Here is a 7853-nt window from a genome sequence, read left to right on the forward strand (position 1 = left end):
CCAGCCCTGCCCTCCCCTCCCTGCCCCATGGCCCATGGCCCAACTGCCCCGCTGGTCTCTGCTCTACTTCTTGCTGCCGCCCAGCCCCTGGGGACCTGCCAGCCCCAGACCCAGACCCTTGGGTCAACAACCATGTCCCCCGTGCCGGTCCCCAGACCAGGCACTGGGGACCCAGACATAAACCAGCCTCCATCTCCAGGAGCACCCGGGCCATGGGTGAGACCTCTGGCCTATTGCCTCCTGCCCTCAAGCCTTTACTGTCCGGGGCCCCCGCTTCCCCCCACACCAGTCTCCCCATCTCCTCTTCCACCACGTCTCAGCCGCCGCGCTCACCATCCTCAGCCCAGCACCCTGCCCAGGAGCTCGGCCTGCCACCCGAGCCCCATCTATAAATAACCCTTCAGGCCCCACCGATCACAGCCCCACCATGGGCCCAGCCCTCAGCCCGCCAGGGCATGCTCCGAGGAAGCCAATGGCCCTCTCGCTGGGTCTCAGGCCAGGAGCTCCAGGGAGGAAACACCAACTTCCCACTGATAGCAAGCCCGGGAGGGCAGCTGGCTGGCTGGCGGGGTGGTGGGCAGCCGGACGGTCGTCTGAGGGCCGCGGGTCAGGCTAGTAGAGGAGTCCCGGTACTCACAGGGGGGACGAGGGGAAACCCTTCCATTTTGCACGCCTGTAACATCCAGCCGAGCTCCGAGCCGGTCAGGTCCCCTGCCTCGGTGGGGGCCAGTGCGGAGCCCCTCAGGATGGGGCGCCCCGTCAGGGGCTGGACGAACTCAGGGCGGGCGCAGGGCTCAGGCCTGCCCCCTGAGCTACAGGAGCCCTGGGTGAGCCCCCTCCCTTGACATTGCAGGGCCAGCGCAAGTTCCTGATTTTATCGAAGGGCCTGCCACTGGGAGATAGTCCCCTTGGGGTGACATCACCGCCCCAGCCCGTTTGCATAAATCTCTTGCACTACATACAGGAAGTCTCAGGCCCGGCTGGGGCAGGTGGTGCTCCAAGGGGCTGGCCTGGGAGGCCATGGGGGCCAGGCCCCCTGCCCAGAGGAAGCTGGAGCTGTGAGGGGCGGTCTTGGAGGCTGGGGTAGGGAGAAAGAGTGGGACGGAAGAAGGCTAGCTCTACCACAGGGAGGCCATTGCTGCCCCCCGGCCCTGCTGTGGCCCCCTAAGCCCACAAATGCCCACCGCTCTTGAGATCCCCGTGTGGCCAACAGTCACTTGCTTGGGGGCAGAGCTGGTAGGGGCGGCCTCTCGGGACCTTCACTTTCTGGGGTCAGCCTGGCTGGCTGAGAGCTCTGATCTAGCAGAGTACCAGGCCTGGCTCTTCTGGGTCCTGGGTACCCCGACACGTTCTATCCAGCCTGGGGCTCAGCACAGTGCCACCTTCCCCTCCCTCTGGGTTCCTTCACAGCAGCGTCCCTTTCCCCTGAGGAAGGTCCTGGGCTCTTACACCCTCCCCTCCCAGTTTGCCGAGTACCACTGCTTCTTCCAAATCCCCAGGGGCTCTATTTCCAACCCAGATTTCCCAGTTTCCCCACCACTTACCAATGCCCGAATATCAATCTAGACTTCCTAGTTTACAAACATTTCTTGTCAGTCCATCCATTCATTTTACTACCCATTTTTTATCCATCCACCTATTCACCCAACAAGCCAACCATACATTCATTTATTTATCAGTTTATTTAGCTGTCCACTCATTCATCCCTTTATCTGTCCGTCCATCCATCCATCCACTCATCTGTTTATCTACCTGTCCATCTAGCCATCGATATGCTCGTATATTATCCCATCCATCTGTTATTGATCCATCACTTTATATTTTCATCTGTTTACCCGCTGTATATCCAGCTCTCAATCTGTTCATCCATTGGCTCATCTATCCATCCACCCATCCACCCAACCACCCATCCACCCATCCATCCACCCATCTATCCATCCATCCATCCATCCATCCATCCATCCATCCATCCACCCAACTACCCATCCACCCATCCATCCACCCACCCATCCATCTACCCACCCACCCATCCATCCCTCCATCCACCCATCCACCTATCCATCCACCCATCTATTCATTCATCCATCTCTGCATCTTGCCAATATTAACTGAGCCCCAGGCCATATGCTGAGTGTTGGGAAAATAGATAAGTATTGGACAAGATCCCTTCCTTCGGAGAGCTCCTGATCCAGTCGGGAAGACAGGGATGAATAGAGACATTATTTGATCCATTGATCTCTGGTGAATCCACTCCTCTGCGGAAGAACTACTTGAGCACTCAGTTTCCTTCCGTGTGTAGTCTAACTCTTTGTTCTACACCCCCTTCCCGCTCAGCTAGCCTGCCTCCTTCCCGTCCGTGGAATCCCAGGCCCCCAAGTGCTTCTCCACTGGCAGCAAAGACCAGGGATTGGCAGGGTCTGGGTTCACTGTCAGATCTATTTCACTTCCATCTTCACTGATTTTTTGCATCCGCACTTGGGACTCTCCAAGAGGCCCAGGTCACAAGTCTTCAGGACTCCCTAGGAACCTGACCAATGCCCCTCCCCAAGGGTAGGGGAGAGGCGGCTGACTTGGCATCAGTTCCATCCCTGCTCCCCACTTCCCCATCAAGAAGGCCATGTCCCAGCTGACTGCATGTGTGTGGGGTAGGTCTACTTCATGAGACCCAGGTCCTGCTTGATGTGTTCGTTCATTCATTCATTCATTCATTCATTCAGTCAGTCAGTCAGTCAGTTCTGTCTTGGTTTAGTTTGTTCATATGCTTATTTATCTATTAATTCATTCATTTAATCACTAACTTTTTATTGAAGGTCTTCCATGGGCCGGGCCTGGTAAGGGGACACAAATAGGAATGAGGCATGTCCTGGGACCCCAGGAATTCCCGGGCCTGCAAAGAGAACACACATGTAAACAGACAGTATGGTCTCCGAGGAGGTGAGGGAACAAGAGAGAGGTGCTAGGTGCACAGGGGGACAATTCATTCGGTCGGGTCCGCAGCAGGAAAACACGCAAGGAAAAGGGAACATCTGGCTGAGAAAGCAGCCTGAGCAAAGGCAAGAAGGTGCAAGAAAACAAGGGAACAGGGAGCCCCCATCCTGTGACAAGAAACAGGACAAGACATGAAAGCAAAGAGCTTTGAAGATCCGGCCAAGGAGGCTGGGTGGAGCCCGCGCCGAGGGTAAGCAGGGAGGGTGGTTCTCAGCTCCGTGGGTGCAGGCAGCACACCCCGTCAGCTACCTGTTCCTGCCGCCTAAGTCTCCAGGGGCCCCAGCGAAAGAAAGAGATTCTATTATCCCAAATCTGGCCAAGCCCAAGGGACCTGGATCTGGAAGCCCCCAAATAAGATCCAGGGCTGCCCATCTCTAAACATGGGCGGAATGACTCTCCCGCTCTGTGCAGTAAGTACGAGTATCCGTGGCCATCCACACAGCATCAAGCGCTCCCTACCCTTCCTTCCACTTCCCTTCCTCCCAAAATGCACGGGGCGGAGGGGGGGGCTCTTCCCGATTCCTTACACCCCCAGGGACCCACCACTGTTATTCGAAGCCTTTGGAATCCTAGCACCCAGATTCTGAGCAATTCAGAGCAGCAGGAAGGGTCTGATAATCTGATAACCCACCACCCAGAGCTAAGAGCTCTGAAAGTGGGGGGAAGGGGGGCCGGGCAATACTTTCCTGAGTGCCCAGCACTGTCCTGGGTGCTTCTACCCTTGTGATCTCACGTAACCAAGACAACCATCTGTTAAACTGAGGCCCAAGAGGTCAGTGATTTGCCCAGAGTCAAGTGTGTGCGTGGAGAGCTGGGGCATCAGATCTACCTTCTGGGTCCTTATGGAGAGGGAAGGAAGCAGAAGAAAGAAGGAAAAGGACTGAGAAGCCAAGCACAGAGAGGGCAAGGTGGATGGAGGCGGTGTGTGGGGGATTGGAGAGGAAGAGAAAGAGAAAAAAAAAAAGTGGGAGAAAGAGTCAAGGAAGGGAGCAGAGAGAGGTGATAGAAGAAAATAAGCAAGGATGGTGGGGGAAGAGGAGGGCAAAGGGGAGGGAGAGAGAAGCCAGGGCAGCCTCCTCCCTCTGCAGCGGAGGACAGGAGATCAGAGAGGGTCCATCAGTAAGAAACGAATTGGAAACAAAAAATCTTGGGAGCTCCAGGGACTGAGAGGCAAAAAACCATTTGTTGAAATTATTTTATTTTTATTTTTTGAATAGGTAACATATGCATATGGTAGAGAACTCAACGGCATGAAAAGGGAAACGACCGCCCGGTTCCCCTTCCACGGGCTCCCTCCCCATTACCCACTTCTTGTGCATTTTTCTAGAGAAGTCTGAGCAGACTTGAAAATAAAGGCAAATACATTATTTTTTAAATTTTACACAGAAGGTAGCATACCAAACACATTGCACTTCCCTCTGGTTCTATTTTTCCCTTAAATCTCTCCCATGCCCAGACATAGAGAGCTGTCTGGTTCTTTTTAACAACTGTATGGTATTCCACTGTTTGAATGGACTATTTTTAAAGTAGGCTCTACCCCTGACATGGGTCTTGAACTCATGATCCCGAGATCAAGAGTGCCATGCTCCACTGACCGAGCCAGCCAGGTGCCCCTAGACAGTGATATTTATAAATCATGAGAGGCCTCATTCATATAAAAGAGTGCACGAAACATTTCTGTAGAGTTTAAGGAGTAATTATAAAGCTAACCCTTGGGGCCCCTGGGTGGCTCAGTTGGTTAAGCATCTGACTGACTCTTGATTTCAGCTCAGGTCTTAGTTTCAGGGTCGTGAGTTCAAGCCCTCATTGGGCTCTACGCTAGGTGTGGAACTGATTAAAAAAAAAAAAAAGCTAACACTTCTGTAACCACCATCCAGGTCAAGAAATAAAAGATATCCATGGGGCGCCTGGGTGGCACAGCGGTTAAGCGTCTGCCTTCAGCTCAGGGTGTGATCCCGGCGTTATGGGATCGAGCCCCACATCAGGCTCCTCCGTTATGAGCCTGCTGCTTCCTCTCCCACTCCCCCTGCTTGTGTTCCCTCTCTCGCTGGCTGTCTCTATCTCTGTTGAATAAATAAATAAAATCTTAAAAAAAAAAAAAAAGAAATAAAAGATATCCAGCATTCCAGAAGCGTCCCCCAAATGTCCGCTTTCAGATCTCTCCCTCTCTCTAGAAATAACACTATCCTCACTTTTTCAGTCATTATTTCCTGTATTTTCCTTATAGTTTTACCACTTATGTAAACATCTGTAGAGTTGGTTTTTATTATAACAGATTTTAATTGCATATAAAAAGAATCATGGTGTAAATATTCTTTTGGGTCTTACTTCTTTTTCCCATCATCTGGTTGCTACATATATGTGCCTGTGGTCCATTTTCAATGCTGTATTTCATCCCATTGTCTAAAAATCTATTTATTTAAACCGTCTCAGGGATGGACACTCAGGTTGTTTCCAGTCTTTTGCTATTACAAATCATAATACAATCAATAAAATTTACTAGTTTACACATATGCAAGTGTATGTCTAGGAGAAATTCACCAAAAGTTGAAATGCTGGGTTAAAGGCAGTATTTTTTTTTTTTTTTTTTTTTTTTTTTTTTTTTTTTTATTTTTTTTTTTTAGGGAAGCTAGAGGGGAATATAGGGTAGATTTGAATTACATGTTTCCTGGGCTGGATGGACTTGTAATGTTGGCTCAGGATGTCTCTTCTCATGCTTTTATGTTTGCTTGTCTCTAAAAAAAGCACCCTTCAACAGCGAATAACAAAACATATTTTTCTGCTTTAAATGAAACCAATGTAGGGGACAGACCTATTCCTCTGGAAGTAAATGTTTGAAGGAAAATTAAAATGCTATAAATTCTCTTTTTTCTATATTTAATTTTTCAAGGTTAATTTTGACAGTTAAGAGATTGGTACTGGAGGGGCGCCTGGTGGCTCCGTTGGTTAAGTGTCTGACTTCAGCTCGCGTCATGATCTGGGGGTCCTAGGGATCGAGGCCCGTGTTGGGCTCAGAGCTCAGTGGGAAGTCTGTTTCTCCCTCTGCCTCTGCCCCTTCAGCCCTGCTCGTTCTCTCCCTCTCTGTCTCTCTCTCAAATAAATGGATAGACTCTTTATTTTTTTTTAAGATTTTATTTATTTATTTGACAGAGAGAGACAGCCAGCAAGAGAGGGAACACAAGCAGGGGGAGTGGGAGAGGGAGAAGCAGGCTCTTTCAGTGGAGGAGCCTGATGTGGGGCTCGATCCCAGAATGCCAGGATCACGCCCTGAGCCGAAGGCAGACGCTTAATGACTGAGCCACCCAGGCACCCCAAATGGATAGACTCTTTAAAGAAAAAAATCATTTAATTAAAAAAATTTTTTTTAAAGAGACTGATACTGGAAAGTCACCACAACTAAATAGAGGCTGAGTGAAAAACCCTTGTGACCTCCCTAGAGACACTAATAAATAGTGTCAGAAGTTACCTAAAATTAGGGAGACTGGGTGGCTCCGTAGGTTAAGCGTCTGCCTTCAGCTCAGGTCATGATCCCAGGGTCCTGGGACCGAGCCCCACATGGAGCCCCGCATGGAACCCAGCATTGGGCTCCCTGCTCAGCAAGGACCCTGCTTCTCCCTCTTCCTCAGCCTGCCGCTCCCCCTGATTGTGCTCACTCTCTCTGTGTCAAATAAATAAACAAAAATCTTTTAAAAAACTTTTTAAAAGAAATTACCTAAAATTGAAATTAAAAGTCCTTAAATTATAAGTAGTGTTGAAAATGTTATCTCTGAGGTATCTCTGTGGCTCAGATGGTTGGGCGTCTGCCTTCGGCTCCGGTCATGATCTTCAGGTCCTGGAATCGAGTCCCATGTTGGGCTCCCAGCTCAGCAGGGAGTCTGCTTCTCCCTCTCCATCTGCCTCTCCCCCTGCTTGTGCTCTCTCTGCCTCTCTCTCTCTCAAATGAATAAATAAAATCTTAAAAAAAAATATCTCTCATACCTTAACTCATTAGAAGAAAGACCAGATAATCTATTTGGATTTTATAACGTAGATGCACAAGAATTTTTGACTCCCTTCTTTGATGTCAAAGGAGATGTATTTTTTCTTGACTTATAATTGACTCACACTATTATATTAGTTTTAGTTGTACTGAATTTTAAATCTTGAGATAGACATATTGTCGTACTGCCCTTGATTAAAGTTGTACCAACTGACTCTCCTACCAGCAGCATGTGACACTGCTGTTTCCCCACTCCACTGGACAAGTGGGCAGCCCTGTGGAGTGACAGGGAGGCTGGGGAGGCCTGGGTAGTGGACAGCCAGGCAGCCCTTTGCCCTCACTGGCCTGGGCGGCTGTTGAGGGGGTAGGCTGGGCACTATTGCAATCTCAGGGTAAACAGGCAACAGGAAACGTGGGTGCTGTGTCCTAGAAGCTGAGTCCACAGAGGAGGACACGACCCCTGACCTCGCAGACCCCTTAACCTCAGCCCCAAAGAACTCTAAGAGAAGGGAATGGCACCCCCTCTCTGCTTTCCCAGCAACTGGTCCCTATGGGGGGTGACAGAGTCTGTGGGAAAACTCAGGCCTCAGACCCACAGCTGGGAAAGTTGACCAAAAAGAGCCGAGCCCGTGTACAGAAATGGCCGTCTTGCAACTTCCTCTCACAGTTGAGACACTGGGAGAGGCTCCTTGGGCCACAGCCTGCGTTGCTTGGGCCCCTCAGAGCTCCCCAGCTCTGGTCAGAGCACTGGGCTGGCTCTTTAGTGCATGAGGACCTCCAACAAGACTCCTGCCCTTGTGGGGCTTGTTCTCAAGCAGGAAAGACAGGGATAAGCACGTACTCGAGAGTGTTTCCCTGCAGGTTAGAAGGGGACGCGCGCTGTTGN

Source organism: Ursus maritimus, unplaced genomic scaffold (assembly GCF_017311325.1).
Source record: "Ursus maritimus isolate PB19 unplaced genomic scaffold, ASM1731132v1 scaffold_23, whole genome shotgun sequence".
NCBI classification, from domain to species: domain Eukaryota; kingdom Metazoa; phylum Chordata; class Mammalia; order Carnivora; family Ursidae; genus Ursus; species Ursus maritimus.